Raw genomic sequence first — 19,272 nt, forward strand, 5'->3', positions numbered from 1 at the left:
TTTCAGGAAAGAGAAGTTGGGTTTTCTGTGGTTTGACAGCTCTGACCAGTCTTTACTGCAGCTATTTATATTTTTAAAGCTGCTTTCCAGTAACTGTGAGCAGCCCTCGAGTTGGCAAGTGTCCTAGGAGGGTGGTGACCAGGGCCTGCTCCATGAGGAGGTAGTGGGAGGGGAGAAGGGGCAGGGATGTGAGGACTGAATAAAACAAGGGGCCCAGAAATAGCAAGTGGCATTGCAGTGAGGCGAGGGAAGGGCACCTGGTGGGCTAAGGGCAGCAGGTGACCTCGTGCTGAGGGAGCCACTGGGCGAGCTGGCACCTAGGCTGCCTGAGGGGGCATTTGGATACAGCTCTACTCTCTGCTGGTCTCCCAACATGACCATCTCCATGGTCACTGAAGAGAAGAGGAGAGGCTCTTGAACAGTAATCCTTAGTAATCCTGGCTCTCCTCTTTAGTGGAGGTTTCAGAGGGTCCCCTGGCCACCAATGAGGTGGAGGGATGCAGGCCCCGGCTGTGCCCAGGCAGGAGGAAGGTCACACTCCCCTCTAGGCCCAGAGGGGAGAATAAATGAGCACAGAGGTACATGCATACCAGAATTGCCAGTGTGATTCATTCAACTTCTTTTGAAGAGAACGGAAATTCTCTCTCAACCTTAGCTCTTTACCTGTTGAAGCTAGTTTTTTGTTTGTTTTATGGTGGTGCCATGGAGCTTGTGGGATCCTAGTTCCCTGACCAGGGATCAAACCTGAGTCCTCAGTAGCAAAAGCTGTGAGTCTTAACCACTGCACCACCAGGGAATTCCCTGAATCTAGATTTTTAAATTAATTATTCAATTGTGTGTGTGTGTGTACACGTGTGCTCGGTTATGTCCGACTCTTTGCGACCCCAGGACTGCAGCCCTGCCAGGCTCCTCTGTCCATGGAATTTCCCAGGCAAGAATACTGGAGTGGATTGCCATTTCCTCCTCAAGGGGATCTTCCCGACCCAGGGATCCAACCTGTATCTCCTGAATCTCCTGCATTGGCAGGTGGATTCTTTACCACTGAGCTACCTGGGAAGCCCTTATTCAACGTTAGGAACAATTAAATCTGTATAATTTTTTTTTACAACTTGGTCCTTTTTATGTGGCACAGCTACCTTTTTTATTATTTTTAAACTTCTATTGTGGACAATTTCAAAAATACAAATTTAGACGAAACAACACAGTGAATCCTCACATTCTACAAATCCAGCTTAAACTGTTATCAACTCACAACCAACCTTTTTCATCTTTTATACCCTTCCTTACAACCTATCACTTCAAAAAGCAAATCCCAACCACTCCAGGCAAGCTTCCGAGTTCTTTGACCTGCACACAGTGATCCTCAAGTGGTCCTGCTTTCTGGTATGACAAGACGTTCCAGGTTCTTCCTGTGCTTTTGCTGTTCCAGTGGAATTAGCCATTTACTTAAATAAGAAACAGTATTTCGAGACTGCAGTCTGGGCTCTCAGGGCGCTGTTGCATCAGCTGATCACCGTTTCTAGGATACAGTGCCTACTTGGGCATTCTTTTCAGGCTCTAGTAAACATTTGGACTCACATCACTACAATAGGCCACACTTGGCATTGACTTCACTTAGAATAAGGATACAGGACAGGAAACAGCCCACCAACAGGGGAGTGGCAGGCCTTTGTCTAGGTACCCCCATTCCCTACCCCTTGGAGGAGGTCATCAAAAGGACGTGACTGCCGGTTGATCCATGAGCTGGACCCAGGCAGTCAGAGGTTCCTCATCCACTACCCGCTCCTTGGAATGCAAGTTCTGCCCTGTGTTCCCACAGTGGGAGCTGTTCCAAGGATGCAGCCTTGAGTAAGGTGTTGTTGAGACCATCTGGACAGTATACATGACTGAACCCAGTTAAGGCAATCAACCCTCTGTATCCACAGGTTCCACATCCTTGAATTCAACCAACCTCAGATGGAAGAGTCAGAAAAAAATTCCAACGGCTTCTGAAAAGCAAAAGTTGAATTTACCAGTGGACCAGTAACCACATGGCATTTACATTGTATTTACAACTACTTACATAGCATTTACATTGTATTAGGCACTGTGTGTAATCTAAAGATGATTTAAAGCATAGGGAAAATATTCATATACATTATATGCAAGTACTATGCCATTTTATGTAGGGGGCTTGAGCATCCACGGATTTTAGTATCCATGGGGGTCCTGAAACCAATCCCCTGAGGATACCAAGGGAAGATGACTGAACTTTTCCTTAAGCTTCTAGCAGGCAGGTGCTGGAGGGTGCCAGAAATCCATTCATCTTCAGTGTCCTAGGACAAGCCTTGTATGCAAGTTGCTTTGTCTGTTAAAGCCTGCCACCTACCAACCTTGAGTGGTCTCCTTCTTTCTTCACTCTCTCCTCCTTGCCCTCCCTGTACAGGAACCAGTTTACAAGCTGACACCACCTACCCCTATAAATTACCAGATAAAGTACAGGATGCTTAGTTACACTTGAATTTCAGATAAACAATGAATATAATCCTCATATGCCAATTAGAAACTAATATCCTAATATTAGCAATATTTTTATGGGACTAGCTTGCTTCCCTGTTCCCTCAAGGGATATGTCCAATTCCAAGAGTCATACTTCTCAGGAAACTTCCAAGCCACAGCTTTCCACCATGTCTTTCTAATTCATTCACTGTCCTTTCTGTCCAGATACAGTAGGTCATTTTTACCATAAACAATGTTGCCTAGTAATGTAGCTGACATTCCACCTTAGTCAGATTTTCAGGAGAACTATAAAATGTAAACTTCACAGACAATGAGAAATGATATTTTTTTCCAGCCCTATGCAAATAGAGGCCTTTTCAGCAGTCAGAGCTAGATCAAAGTAGAAATACATGATAAAGGAAAAACTCAATTTTCCACCTGAGCCAGGAAAACCCCGGTGTTTCCCTACTGTGTCTTCTTTACTACTCACACAAAACACTTCTGACACTCCTGATCCCCAAATGTCTGGAGGTTTTCCCCTACACCAAGCAGAAACAAAGGAGAGGCAGTCAAGAGACAGCAGCGCAGGGTGGGGCAGGCTTCTGCTTCCCTCTCAGAGAACATACCTAACAAAACACCGCTGAGCTCTTCTGAGACCTGAAGCTCCGCCCAGCCCGAGGACGTTAATTTCAGGCTGAGCTCGAGGTTCCTGGAACACCACCCTGTTACCTCACCACCAACCAATCAGGAGAAAGTCTGCAGACAGTGGAAGACTACCAAGACTCTGACCCCCGCCCCCTAGGTGTTTCTCCCTTCAAAAACTGTCATGGCCCCAGCAGAATCCAGAGCTGGTTTTTGGACATGAGTTCACCTTCTCCCCAAGTCGCCAACCTCCTGAATAAAACAACTTTTCTTTTCTAATCAACACTCACTCTTGTGTATTGGCTTTTGAGTGGCAAACAGCTGAACCTGAGTTTAGTTACAGTACACTTTTTTTCTTTACTATTAATACATATGCTTATAACTTTTAGTAATGAAAAATGAAAGACATATAGTGTTGAGTCATCTGTCCACAAGGAGTTATTTAGTACCTACTATATGGTTGGCACTGCTCTAGGCATTTGGGATACATTATTGAACAAAACTGACAAGGTCCTGCCTTCTGGGAGCTTACATTGAGTGGATGAGGGAGACACACAACAACCAATTAGCATAAGAAATAAGAAAATTGCTTAATAAGTAAGAGATGATAAGTGTTCCATCACTTCATGGGAAATAGATGGGGAAACACTGGAAACAGTGTCAGACTTTATTTTGGGGGGCTCCAAAATCACTACAGATGGTGACTGCAGCCATGAAATTAAAAGACGCTTACTCCTTGGAAGAAAAGTTATGACCAACCTAGATAGCATATTCAAAAGCAGAGACATTACTTTGCCGACTAAGGTCCGTCTAGTCAAGGCTATGGTTTTTCCTGTGGTCATGTATGGATGTGAGAGTTGGACTGTGCAGAAAGCTGAGTGTCGAAGAATTGATGCTTTTGAACTGTGGTGTTGGAGAAGACTCTTGAGAGTCCCTTGGACTGCAAGGAGATCCAACCAGTCTATTCTGAAGGAGATCAACCCTGGGATTTCTTTGGAAGGAATGATGCTAAAGCTGAAGCTCCAGTACTTTGGCCACCTCATGCGAAGAGTTGACTCATTGGAAAAGACTCTGATGCTGGGAGGGATTGGGGGCAGGAGGAGAAGGGGACGACAGAGGATGAGATGGCTGGATGGCATCACTGACTCGATGAACATGAATCTGGGTGAACTCCGGGAGTTGGTGATGGACAGGGAGGCCTGGCGTGCTGCGATTCATGGGGTCGTAAAGAGTCGGACACGACTGAGTGACTGAACTGAACTGAACTGAAGAAAACAAAAGTAGAGTAGGATGGGGAACTGGAATGCTGAGAGGTGGGGCAAGCGTTGGCTGCAGGGCTGAACAGGGGCACAAAGGCTCCAAGACAAAGGAGTTAGTCCATAAGACTATCAAGAGAAGTACACCTATATGCAAAAGTACATGTATAACCTCACCTGTTAAATTTATACTTTAACGCCTATGCTACATATATATCCATGTGGTTTCTTTACATATCTTGAATTTTCATAGAAAAAACGTACTACAAAATATCTACAGTTGCTGTCTGTGGAAGAATGTGGTGATTTTTCTATTTAATTTTTTTTATAGTTTACTGTATTTGCTATGTTTTATAACATCAGATAGACCTAGTTTATTATCAGAAGTAAGACAATATATAACATTACATGTTTAAAAAAGCAGAGCTATTTTTCCTTTCAACCCCAGTATAGGTGTTCTTAAAGGGGCAAGGAGGTGTGGTTTGACAGCAGTAAGGGGTCTGACCTTCTGAGGAGACTATATTCTTCCTCAAGGGGGAGCTTTACCTTTAAATAAGGAGGCAGCTGAGTCATGAGTCAGGAGTGGATTTCAAGGGAGCCATGTGTAAAGGGTAAATTTTTCAAAAGTCCACCTCCACACCTAAAGAACCATGCTGAGAGTGGCTCGAATGCTTCTGACACTCTAACGCCTGCCTCCCTGGTCAGTAATAATACAAAAGTCCATTTCTGGAAATAAAAACAAAAAATAAATGGGACCTAATTAAACTTAAAAGATTTTGCACAAGGAGGGAAACTATGAGCAAGGTGAAAAGGCAGCCTTCAGAATGGGAGAAAATAATAGCAGATGAAACAACTGACAAAGAATTAATTTCCAAAATATGTAAGCAGCTCACGCAGCTCAATACCAGAAAAATGAACAACCCAATCAAAAAGTGGGCCAAAGAACTAAACAGACATTTCTCCAAAGAAGACATACAGATGGCTAATAAACAAATGAAAAGATGCTCCACATCATTCATTATTAGAGAAATGAAAATCAAAATCACAAATGAAGCATCATTTCATGCCACTCAGAATGGCCACCATCAAAAAGTCTACAAACAATAAATGCTGGAAAGGATGTGGAGAAAAGGGAAACTTCTTACATTATCAGTGGGAATGCAAACTAGTACAGCCACTATGGAGAACAGTGTGGAGGTCCCTTAAACACTAGAAATAGAACTGCCATATGACCCAGCAATGCCACTGCTGGGCATGCACACCAAGGAATCCAGAGTTAAAAGAGACACATGTACCCCAATGTTCACTGAAGTGCTATTTACAATAACTAGGACATAGAAGCAACCTTGATGTCCATCAGCAGACGAATGGATAAGGAAGTTGTGGTACATATACACAATGGAATATTACTCAGCTATAAAAAAAAAACAACGCATTTGAGTCAGTTCTAATGAGGTAGATGAAACTGGAGCCTATTATACAGAGTGAAGTAAGTCAGAAAGAGAAACACCAATACAGTTCAGTTCAGTTCAGTTGCTCAGTCATGTCCGACTCTTTGCAACCCCATGAATCGCAGCACGCCAGGCCTCCCTGTCCATCACCAACTCCCGGAGTTCACTCAGACTCACGTCCATCAAGTCAGTGATGCCATCCAGCCATCTCATCCTCTGTCGTCCCCTTCTCCTCCTGCCCCCAATCCCTCCCAGCATCAGAGTCTTTTCCAATGAGTCAACTCTTTGCATGAGGTGGCTAAAGTACTGGAGTTTCAGCTTTAGCATCATTCCTTCCAAAGAAATCCCAGGGCTGATCTTCAGAATGGACTGGTTGGATCTCCTTGCAGTCCAAGGGACTCTCAAGAGTCTTCTCCAACACCACAGTTCAAAGGCATCAATTCTTCAGCGCTCAGCTTTCTTCTCAGTCCAACTCTCACATCCATACATGACTACTGGAAAAACCATAGCCTTGACTAGACAGACCTTAGTTGGCAAAGTTATGTCTCTGCTTTTGAATATGCTGTCTAGATTGGTTATATCTTTACTTCCAAGGAGTAACTGTCTTTTAATTTCATGGCTGCAATCACCATCTGTAGTGATTTTGGAGCCCCCAAAAATAAACTCTGACACTGTTTCCAGTGTTTCCCATCTATTTCCCATGAAGTGATGGGAACGGATGCCATCATCTTCATTATCTGAATACTGAGCTTTAAGCCAACTTTTTAACTCTCTTCTTTCACTTTCATCAAGAGACTTTTTAGTTCCTCGTCACTTTCTGCCATAAGGGTGGTGTCATCTGCATATCTGAGGTTATTGATATTTCTCCTGGCAATCTTGATTCCAGCTTGTGCTTCTTCCAGCCCAGCGTTTCTCATGATGTACTCTGCATAGAAGTTAAATAAGCAGGATGACAATATACAGCCTTGACGTACTCCTTTTCCTATTTGGAACCAGTCTGTTGTTCCATGTCCAGTTCTAACTGTTGCTTCCTGACCTGCATACAGGTTTCTCAAGAGGCAGGTCAGGTGGTCTGGTATTCCCATCTCTTGAAGAATTTTCCAGTTTATTGTGATCCACACAGTCAAAGGCTTTGGCATAGTCAATAAAGCAGAAATAGATGTTTTTCTGCAGCTCTCTTGCTTTTTCCATGATCCAGCGGATGTTGGCAGTTTGATCTCTGGTTCCTCTGCCTTTTCTAAAACCAGCTTGAATTGCTGGAAGTCATGGTTCACGTACTGCTGAAGCCTGGCTTGGAGAATTTTGAGCATTACTTTACTAGCGTGTGAGATGAGTGCAAATCCTAAATCAAATCCCTTATGATTATACAGTGGAAGTGAGAAATAGATTTAAGGGACTAGATCTGATAGATAGAGTACCTGATGAACTATGGACGGAGGTTCGTGACATTGTACAGGAGATAGGGATCAAGACCATCCCCATGGAAAAGAAATGCCAAAAAGCAAAACAGCTGTCTGAGGAGGGCTTACAAATAGCTGTGAAGAGAAGAGAAGCAAAAAGCAAAGGAGAAAAGGAAAGCCATAAGTATCTGAATGTAGAGTTCCAAAGAATAGCAAGAAGAGATAAGAAAGCCTTCCTCAGCGATCAGTGCAAAGAAATAGAGGGAAACAGCCGAATGGGAAAGACTAGAGATCTCTTCAAGAAAATTAGACATACCAAGGGAACATTTCATGCAAAGATGGGCTCGATAAAGGACAGAAATGGTATGGACCTAACAGAAGCAGAACATATTAAGAGGTGGCAGGAATACACAGAAGAACTGTACAAAAAAGAGCTTCACGACCCAGATAATCACGATGGTGTGATCACTCACCTAGAGCCAGACATCCTGGAATGTGAAGTCAAGTGGGCCTTGGAAAGCATCACTATGAACAAAGCTTTGGAGGTGATGGAATTCCAGTTGAGCTATTTCAAATCCTGAAAGATGATGCTGTGAAAGTGCTGCACTCAATATGCCAGCAAATTTGGAAAACTCAGCAGTGGCCATAGGATGGAAAAGGTCAGTTTTCATTCCAATCCCAAAGAAAGGCAATGCCAAAGAATGCTCAAACTACCAACACAGTATATTAACGCATATACATGGAATTTAGAAAGACAGTAATGATGACCCTATATATGCAAGACAGCAAAAGAGACACAGACGTAAAGGACAGACTTTTGGACTATGAGGGAGAAGACAAGGGTGGGATAATTTGAGAGAATAGTATTGAAACATGTGTATTACCATATGTAAAACAGATGACCAGTGCAAGTTCGATGTATGAAGCAGGGCACTCAAAGCTGGTGCTCTGAGACAACCCAGAGGGATGGGGGAGAAGGGAGGAGGGAGGTGGATGCAGGGTGGGGGGAAACATGTGCACCCATGGCTGATTCTTTTTGATGTATGGCAAAAACCACCACACTATTACAAAGTAATTATCTTCCAGTTAAAATAAATAAACTAATTTAAGTCCATTTTCCTTGAAATCAGTTAGCAAGTACAGTTTAGCAAAGCTTGGACTCAGCAAATACAAGAAGGAAGAGCATGCTCCTCAACCTTAGGGAGTTAACAATTCAACCAGAGATTACCCTTCCACTGGGAAAGGAGGAAGAGACCTGTGGGGCAAGGGCAGATTTGGCAGAGATTCATCAATGCAGAAGCAAATGTGAATCAGCAGGATGTTATCAGATGCTTGAAAGATGGGTACATAGAGGAGGGAAGGGCTCCAGGGGAGGAGGGCAGGTGGAGAAGCAGAAAGAGGCAGAGGCCAGCAAGTCCATACTGGAGGCACAGGTAGTGCTGTGAAAAGCCTGTGACCTGAACTGATACTGGGGATTTTGCAACCTAACGACCCCGAGGAAGGGGTCACCAGGAATTGCACTCCTGGCCATGGGTCTCTTAGCAAACTTGACCCACATGAAACCAAAGAGCAAAGAAACACTTGTGGTTCTTGATGCTGATGCAGCCATCCCATTGCTGCCAACCAACTTGACTCGCAAGTGTTTACTTACTTGGTCAGAGGGAAGCTGGGTGCAATCCCACTTTCATCACCGAGGCTTGCTTCCCTGCATGCTCAGAAACATGATGGGGCAGGTCCTGGCCAGAGGATGAGAGAATGAAGGGGGACTAGACATGCTCCTGGGGGAAAATGTATCTTTCTCATCCCAATACATGATGTGCTGGGAAAAGAGAAGAAGACCAGCTATCCCAACCTGAGGGTCAGGGAAGGCTTCCTGGAGGAGGCAGTACTTGAATTGGTTGGGAAGAGCATGTGGGAGTCTGAGAGGAGGAGAGGGTTCCAGGCAGAGGGAGAAGCACAGGAGAGGGAAGGGGGCATCTCTTCATGCAGTAACCTCAGCCTGGCTGGAGTCTGACATTGAGTGCGTGGACAAGGTAAGGGGTGATGCCGGAGTGGAGGCCACTTTCTCTGCAGGGCAACGGGAAGCTTTGAGGGTTTTAAACAATGGAGTTAGCTGATGATTGATATGGAAGTTTGCTAAAGTCACCAATGACCCTTGTGTTGCCGAATCCATTTTGTACTTTTCAATCTGCATCTAACGTGAATTCTCATGGTAGCGTTTGGTCCCACTGCCCTCTCCCTCCATCCTAGAGCAGTCTCATGTCTTGACTTCAGTCACCACATTCTCCTGGTATTCTGTCCACCTCCCTGGTCACTCTTCTCAGCTTCTACTTCTCTCACTGGGCTCTGAATGTTGGTATTTGACAGGGTGTGTCTTGGCGCCTTCTCGCCATTCACTCTTACTCTCAACCACCTCATTTATTCCCATGGCTTCACGTGCATCTATTATACGTAACAGAATCAGGGAGAGGAGAGGACTCAGAATCATGTCAAATCAAGCACAGGGTCCTGTCTCCGGGGTGTCATGGCTGAGTCTGCCTGTTCATGCTGAACCATCAACAATTGTGCGATGAGTCAGGGTGGAGAGGGTCAGAATGAGTAGTTCAGAGATTAGTAGAGGCATGTAATGAGGTGGGGGGCAGGGAGGAGGAGAGCTGTAGATTAGTATAGTTAGTGTCCTGGATCAGAAAGAAAGCAGAGAACACAACTCACTGTTCCCAAGCATGGAGGGAGTGGTGGACATTGATGCACATTAAAAGACCAAGTCCAAGGTCACAGAAAAATGTGATTGCAGAGAGGTTCAGGAAAGACGCATAGGCCCATCTGACTCCAAAGTCCAGGAAATCACCCAAGGCAGGGATCCAGACCACAAGAGCAAGGCCAGCAGACTGGTGGCCCTGGCCTGGCTTGAACTTCTGCTGTGGTGTGGGCAGGCAGGCAGGCATCCAAGGATATGCTCCCAGATGAGGACAAAGGCTTGGGGGGTGTTGGTGGACTCTGTGTGCAGTCCAGACCACACTGACACATTCATGGTGAGACAGGGAAATTGTGAGCCATTCCTGATCCCTTATGGTTTCCAACCTTACATGCCCCAGGACAAAGAATTTAGCCACTGATAAAGCAAATTCCTTTTGTGCTTCATTAGGAGTAAGGCTACAAACAAGATCCAAACATGGTCTAAAGAAATTTTTGTGGCATTTACAATCAGCAAGAAAAGGCAGATTATTCAGTAAATGATGTTAGAACAATTGACTATCTATTTAGAAAAAGTTAAGTTAGAGTCTTACCTTAAAATCAAGAACTAAAATAAATCTAATAATTAGTAATTAATTTTAAAACTTCCCAGAAAGAAAAGCCTAGGTTCCAATGACTTCATTGATGAATTCTATCAAACATTCAAAGAGAACTAATACTAATCTTTCACAAACTCTCCCCCAAAATAGAAGAAAGAATATTTTCTAATTCATTATTTGAAAAGACAACCCCTGAATGGGAGAAAATATTTGCAAATCATATATCTGATAAGGGATTTGTACAGAGAATACATAAAGAACTCTCACAACTCAGTAATAAAAAGAAAACCCAATTTAAAAATGGGCAAAGATACAGGTAGATATTTCTCCAGTGAAGATATACAAATACCCAATAAACACATGAAAATATCTCAGCATCATTAGTCATTAGGGGAATGGAAATCAAAATCACAATGAACAGACATAGAGAACAAACTTATGGCTACCAAGGGGAGAAGAGGGAGTGGGATGGATTGGGAGGTCACAATTGGTGTATACACACTTCGTTGTTGTTTAGTAGCTAAATCGTGTCCAAATCTTTTGAGACCCCGTGGACTGAAGCCCACCAGGCTCCTCCGTCCATGGGATTTCCCAGGCAAGAATACTGGAGTGGGTTGCCACCAGCCGGAGTGAACCCACGTCTCCTGCATGGATTCTTTACCACTGTGCCATATGGGTCCTGCAATACATTTTCATGTCTGAGTGAGAAGCTGACAATAACCAGCCTTCCACGCTGAGGCAGTAGGCTGAAAGTAAGCCCTGGGGGATCTTTGAAATGTTCAGTGTAAGGAGAATTTTGACCCAGCATTTCTACCTCTAGAATTGTATCCTCAGAAATGTTTCAAAGGCACCCAAAGAATGTTTACTATAGCTATGTCGGTCAGTCAGTCAGTTCAGTCACTTAGTCGTGTTCGACTCTTTGCGACCCCATGAACTGCAGCACGCCAGGCCTTCCTGTCCATCACCAACTCCTGGAGTTTACTCAAACTCATGTCCATCGAATCAGTGATGCCATCCAGCCATCTCATCCTCTGTTTTCTCCTTCTCCTCCTGCCCCCAATCCCTCCCAGCATCAGAGTCTTTTCCAATGAGTCAACTCTTCGCATGAGGTGGCCGAAGTACTGGAGTTTCAGCTTTAGCGTCATTCCTTCCAAAGAACACCCAGGACTGATCTCCTTTAGAATGGACTGGTCGGATCTCCTTGCAGTTCAAGGGACTCTCAAGAGTCTTCTCCAACACCACAGTTCAAAAGCATCAGTTCTTTGGCGCTCAACTTTCTTCACAACAGTAGTAAACAATTAATGTCCATTCATAGGAAACTAGCTACAAATGATGAATCCTCACCATTAGACACTAAATGACCATTAAAAAAAAAACTCAATTACTGATGACATAGAAAGATGCTTGAAATACATTGTTAAAGAAAAATAAGTTACAGAACAGTATGTCTAATGTCAATTTTGCAAAAATAATGGTATGGATGTTTGCATATGCATAGAAAAATTTCTGGATAAGTACACAATGAACTGGTGGCTCAGAGGTTAAAGCGTCTGCCTGGAATGCAGGAGATCCAGGTTCAATCCCTGGGTCGGAAAGATCTCCTGGAGAAGGAAATGTCAACCCACTCGAGTACTCTTGCCTGGAGAATCCCATGGAGGGAGGAGCCTGGTAGGCTACAGTCCATGGGGTCACAAAGAGTCGGACACGACTGAGTGACTTCACTTCACTTAGTTTCACACAATGAACTATAACAGCAGTTACTTGTGAGGACTGGATATTTGGAAAAGAGAGAGTATGGGGGGTGGGGGGAGGAAATTTTTTTTGTATACCTTTGAATCATTTTTATACTTTGATAAATATGGAAAAATAAAGCAATTACCTTAGGAGAAAACCAGGAAGGAAGCAGAGAAGGTGAGAGGGAAGGTACAATATAGGAATAGTAATTAACATTGATTTTTACCTAGATGATGGAGTTTTGGAGAATTTTTCCCATTTGCCTATCTGTATTTTCTTAATTTTTCAATGAGTTTTTATTAGTTGTTGAAAAAAATAGTTAGAAATAAAACAACATCCTAATGCCTTTCTGTTCACCAGTTAAACAGATAAGGAAAGACTCAGTGACATGGGTACAAAAGGAGATAGTTTCCAAACAATGACGCCATTTAGAAGAGAATGTTAGGAGAAATGGTGCTGGAAACATATATAGAAATGAAATCCGGGTGCTTCCCTGGTGGGCCAGTAGTTAAGATTCCACACTCACAATGCAAGGGGCATGGGTTCAATCCCTGGTGGGGAAACTAAGATCCCACATGCCATCTGGTACAGTACAGAAAAAAAAGAAGAATGAAATCCTAAGTCACATACTTAGTAATCATGAAAATGTCTCTTTGAAGCATCAGAACTTCAAAATTGTAATGTATTTTTGGTGCAACTTGGACTTGAAACTTGAAAGTTCTATTATGCTAATTGATCACTGCGGACTACAGTACTCAAATGACATATGTGAGTCCAGACGGTAAATAAGGTAACATTTTAATTTGTTAGAAGTCTTAGAACTCCTTTTGTCTTTTCTCCTATTGGTAAGTAAATAATCGAGTCAGGTAAGTTCCCTATCTTAAAGCAAGATAGACAAGGAAGTTTATTCCAATAATATGACATTTTTGAAAACCAATCTTTTTTTAAACTTTAAAAGTATATTTGCAGATGTGTGAATATGGTATGTATATCTATTTATCTGTCTATATATACTATAAGTATGCTATGTATGGTGGGAATTTCTGAGAGGGAGTAGACAACTGGGGAGAAACAAGCAAAGAGAATAAAATGCACGAAAAATGTATGAAATTACCTTTATGTATTTGTGTTAAATAAAAAATAGATTCAACAAATATTTGAGGATTTACTATATGCAGGCCCTTTTCTAGGTGTTGAGGTAGGTACATCAGTGAACAACTCTGACAAAGATCTCTACCCTCAAGAAGCTTACATTCCAGAAGATAATAAACTTTAGACATAACATGTTAGTAAATCATAACCTACATAACTGTGGTGATAGGTAAGGAAATAAGACAAAATATTCAATGAATGAGTAGAAAACCTACACTTCTCCTGTGTCTTTGCCCTACTACTACTACCATACTCACAACATTCTGACACTGCATGTTGGGGGTGTTTCCCAGTTCTGCAGTTGGGTCTGCAATTGGGAGACCAGCTGGGTCTCCCACAAATTAACTCAATTCTGACACTGTCTTCCAGGAGATAGCTTCAGATCCCACATGTTAAGGGGATCTGAGGCTGCCCCCACTTCGGATGCCAATCACAAGCAGTCAGTCCCAGGTTACCTGCAACTTTTAACCTGGCTACAAATTGGGGGTTCCCACAGCCTCTTCCCCTTTGGATTTGATTATTTGCCAGAACAGCTCATAGAACTCAGGAAAACGTCTACTTATGCTTAAAAGTTTATTGCTGTGTAATAAAGGATGTGATGAAGGATGCAGATAGACAGGCAAATGAAGAGATACAGAAGGTGAAAGCTGGGAGGATCCTGAGCACAAGAGTTTCTTCCCCATGTAGTTGGGTGAATCACCTTCCCAGTATACACATGTTTTCATCAACCTGGACACTCTGAATTCCATACTTGTAGGATTTTTATGAAGGCTTCATCACATTAATAGGACTGGTCATAAACTCCATTTCCAGCCCCTCTTCCATTTCTGGAGAATGGAGAGGGGGGCTGAAAACATCAAGCTTCTAATCATAGCTGGTCTTTCTGGTCACCAGTCCCCATCTAGGAGCCTACCAGGGGTCACTTCTTTGGAACAAATGACACTGCTAACACTGGGAAATTCCAAGGGATTTAGGAATTCCATGTCAGAACTGGAGTCAAAGACCAAATATTAGAACACAAGATGCTTCTAGTGGTCTTATTACTTAAGAAATTACAAGGATTTTAAAAACTCTGTGCCAGGAACCAGGGGCAAGGACCAATATATTTCTACTATCTCACAATGAATAAATATAATTTTTAAGAATTATAATTAATGATAATTAAGTGATAGATACATAAAAATTAAAAGAATATATACACATATTTTAAATTAAAAATAATTAATTGCTTTATCAGTAATTGGTTATTTAATACCACCAACAGAGAAATATACTGGTGTGACACTTTCAGTTTAGCTCAGTTGCTCAGTCGTGTCCAACTTTTTGCGACCCCATGAATCGCAGCACGCCAGGCCTCCCTGTCCATCACCAACTCCCAGAGGCCACCCAAACCCATGTCCATCGAGTCGGTGATGCCATCCAACCATCTCATCCTCTGTTGTCCCCTTCTCCTCCCGCCCTCAATCTTTCCCAGCATCAGGGTCTATTTCAAATGAGTCATTTAGCAGACATTAAAGGAAATTTTTATTCTGATAAAGAACCCTGAAAAAGCACCTAAGAATTAGGTGGCCTGAATTCTAGTCCTGATTCCACCACTGCCCAAACCTGGGGTAGTTACTTATTTCTCGATCTGTATCCTTAAACTTGCAGTTGGGGATAATAATATATGGTCTACTTGACTTCATAGGGTTATTGTGAAACTCACATGAAGTATATAAGTATGCTCTAAACATCGTCAAACAGGGACTCCCCTGGTAGTCCAGTGGTTAAGAATCTGCCTTCCAATGTGGGGGATGTGGGTTCCACCCTTGGTCGGAGAAGTAAGATCCCACACACCACAGAACAACTAAGCTGGCTCACAGCACCAAAGTGCCTGCCACCACAATAAAGATCCAGTGCAGACCAAAAAAAAAAAAAAAAAATCCTCAAACACTATATACAAATCAAAGAATCGTGATTGATGAAGCTATAGATTGTTCTGATAAATCCAACAAGAGACAAGCCAGTGGAATCAATGCCTGGAGGACCCCGTGGGGTCCAGTTGCAAAAGCATTGTCCTTCAAAATGATCGAAGGAAGTTTATCACCTTGTGTCGCAGGCACACTGGGGACAGCCATCTAAAAACAACCCCTCTACCTGCCTTCGGGCTGACTTCCAGCAGCAGTGTTTCCTCAACACAACCCAGCCACTGGTAATAGTTAAACACAGGTGGGCCAATATGATTTTCTTCCAGAGAAGCTTTCACTTAGGAGAGGGAAACAGAGATGGACAGCAAGACAGAAGCATTCTGTACATTCAGAAGTTACACTTGAAGTTGGAGCTGTGAGCAGCCATCTTTGGGCCAGGAAGTCCGGTTGGTCTAGAAAGAATGAGGCAGAGTTGAGAAATAGCCCTCTTTGTGCTGCTGGTGTCCTCCAGCCTGGTTCTGGTTCTTCTTGAGGCCCAGTTCTTGGGCTCCATGAGTCCCATGTTGAATCCCAATCAATTGTCAAAGGTTAGGATGGTTTCTGTTGCCAAAGTTCCTGAACTAAACATACAGTCTAGGCCTGGCTCATTTGGCAGGGTTACGATTAACAGGAATAGCACAGTGGCAGTTAAAAAATAAACCACCTTGTCCTGGCTTAACTGGGTCATGAACATATTGTGCAACCCTGACAGGTATAGTCATTCCAACAAAGAGAACAGGAAAATAGGCAAGCAGCTGAGTCAGGAGCAAAGACTGTCATTAACCTAAACTGCACCCACTTTTGGAAATGCAATTCAGGAAAATGAACCTGCTGGACCGGACGACATTTTTTTGAGAATTTCTAACTGCTCTTGAGACTGCAATTTAGATCTTCTTAGTTATGGAGAGTCACACCTAAGGAACCCCAACGTTACTCCTTCCCCACTGCAAATCATAGAAAGGCTGGAGAACAATGAACACTATAATTTAACCTCAAAACTATTTAGCAAATAGAAAAGTCAATAGAGCCTCACTAACCCTGAGCCCCGCCAATCCAAAAGGAAATTTGGAAAACAGCAGTCATCATTCATTTCCTTCATGCCTTCATTCAACAAATATTGAGTGCCTACTGTGTGCCAAGTACTGTGTTAGGGGTTGGGGATACAGCTGTGAAAAAAACTGATGAGGTCCTTGTCTCAAGGAACTTATGGTCTAAGTGGAGGGAGACAGACAATATAAAATGGGGATATAACGTGTTCTTGTATTTGCTGGAAAAAAAATCAACCAGCTCAGGCATACAGGAGTAATAGATGTGTATTACCTCACATGCACTGGTCAAGGTCAGCCTCTGTGATAAGTTGATGTTTGAACAGAGACTTCTAAGAAGGGCAGGAGGAAGGGACACTGCGCTCTGGGTTGAGCTTCCTAGGCCGAGGGAGAGCTAGTACACAGCCTAAGGTGGGAGGCGGTGGGAGCCAAGGTGGCTGTCCATCCCTCTCTCACTTTCCCTCTCCTACGTCAAAATGTCTCATGAACTTGGCAAGGAGTCGTGGATGGGTGCCTTGTAGGCCTCAAGTCAAAACCTTCACATTTCTTCTGAGGAGAGCAGTCATTGATATTTTGAGTAATTGGAGGAGAGACATGATCTGATTTATGATTTAAAAGGATCATTTTGGCTGCTGTACAGAAAATAAACTGTAGGAGATCCAGGAGACCAGAAAGGAGACTATGGCCATAGTCCAGCAGACAGATGGTGGGTTAGATAACGTAGCAGCGATGGAGATGGTGAGAAGTGGTCAGATTCCAGATATTGCCATAGACTCAGAGGGATTGGTTGTGGGTTTTCAGAGGAAGGAACACCGAATGACTCTGAGGCTTCTGACTTTCAAATGAAGACACTTGTTCTCCAGGGAGACAAAAAGCAATGCAGACTCTTTATAGCAAACACAGAAAGTGGACATGAACTGTTTAGTCTTTATAGATCTGAGAGCTGCCTGTGCTGAAGTAGTTCAGGCCAGGGTTTGGGCTGAGGAAGGATCAAAACCTGGAGGCAGGAGTTGGGCAGAGCTGATGAGCAGTATGCCTAGAACAAAATGCCACCTGTATGTCAAGGCCAGAAGTTATGATACTTAGATAAGGGGAAGTGATACTGAAAGCAAAGTCAAGGTCAGAGTTCAGAGCTTCAGTCCAATTGGGGAGGGAAAGGCAACAACTGAAACGGGACAAGAGCAAGGATAGTTTATATGACACATTCTGCTAAAAAGGTTTGAGCGTATTTCGTTTAATCCTCACAAAACCCCATGAGTTAGGTGTCGTTAGCCTTATCTTACGGATGAGGAAAAGCAAGAGGAGGAATAACTCACACACGGCTGGGAGGCCGTAGAGCACAGCATTCAGCTTGGTTTGGATCTGACTCTGAAGCTTGTGTGCTTAGACTGCGCAACACTGCAAGTTTCAGTGTCTCAGTAGGCAGCTGAAATCATCTCAAGTTATGTGGGTGTGGGAGTGGTGAGCTCAAGTGGAAGCAGAGTCCAAGTCCACAGACAAATTTGGATCCAAATTTGTGGTTTAAGCTGGACGTGAAGAAACAGGCTTGGGCTGGAGTTTGAAATCAGAAGCCCAGGATCTGGGAAAGCACCAGTCATCCTACTGCAGCAGCACCAAGCTATAAGCAAGGCATTGTCCTTGCAGACGGTTGTACCGCAAGGTACCATATCCTGTTTAGCTAGACTTTTAACACTATCACTGTGCTGTATCAAGACAGCAAGGGTTAGCATACAAATCCAGTGGAATTTGTTAGATCTCTGCATCGGAACTGAGATAATGCTCCAACACGGCTAATCAAACATCCATCTTTTCTGTAAGATACTTATTACACACTAAGCCTTGGAAGAGCTTGTAAAGATCCTTCTCTTCACCTGGTTTATTTAAGGAGCATGCCCCAGGCACTATGAAGAAAGAGCTTGGTGAGTTCACAATGCTCTTTCAAAGGTAAACAAATTTGGACTTTGAATACTTTTGTTTCTGGCAAGGTTGCACTGAACCCAAAGTTTCATTCTTATTCCGCTTCAAAGGCATACTAATGCACTCAGTCCAGTGCATCTATTACAGAAATAAGACCTGAAGGAATGTATACTGGTAAAGGTTAAACGTCATGGCTATTATAGTGGGTTAGAATTCAAAAGGTGTCCCACTCAGTTGTCCCAGGTAGGCTGTATTATTAGGCTCAGGTAATCTGCATCACCTAAATTAACAAGGACCTTAGATCCAAAGGGAGAAGTGCCAACCAATGAGAAGATGAGTTAATGGTGAAAGTGGATACAAAACCTGGATCTCCCAATTTGTCCTTTTTTCTCTCAAGCCAGATTTCAACATATTAATAGTAAGAAACCCTAATATTAAGAGGCAAACTACAATTATTAATATTTATTAATGGTAGATACATGATAAACCCATTTAGGGTAAAGTCTTGGCTTGTTTTGAATTCAACAGTAAATGGAAACTGAAAAGGCCAGGATTAGGAGGTGAGCAATTCAAAGAACAAAACCAGCACACTAAATGTGCTACAGAAAACAGTACTTCTAAATAATTTTGAAAGGAATAATACTATGCAGAACCTAGTAAAATACATTATTTTAACCTAGAAGTAAAGGTGCTACCATATTGGATTTTATTTTAAAAGTGTGGTTTACTCCCTAGATGTAGGCCCAAGTATAAATTTATAAAATTGACTCACCTGTTCCCAAGCTGCAGCAACTGCAGTGAGAGATAAGAAACAAGACTATCTCATCATCACTGAAGCGACCACACAAAAATCCCTAAGGTGTAGTCATAACTTTGTCGTGAAGTTGTTTGGAATTAGAAATTTCGATTTCTACAACTCCAATACTTTGGCAACCTGATGCTAAGAACGGAGTCATC

The sequence above is a fragment of the Ovis aries genome, chromosome 7 (genome assembly GCF_016772045.2).
Source record: "Ovis aries strain OAR_USU_Benz2616 breed Rambouillet chromosome 7, ARS-UI_Ramb_v3.0, whole genome shotgun sequence".
NCBI classification, from domain to species: domain Eukaryota; kingdom Metazoa; phylum Chordata; class Mammalia; order Artiodactyla; family Bovidae; genus Ovis; species Ovis aries.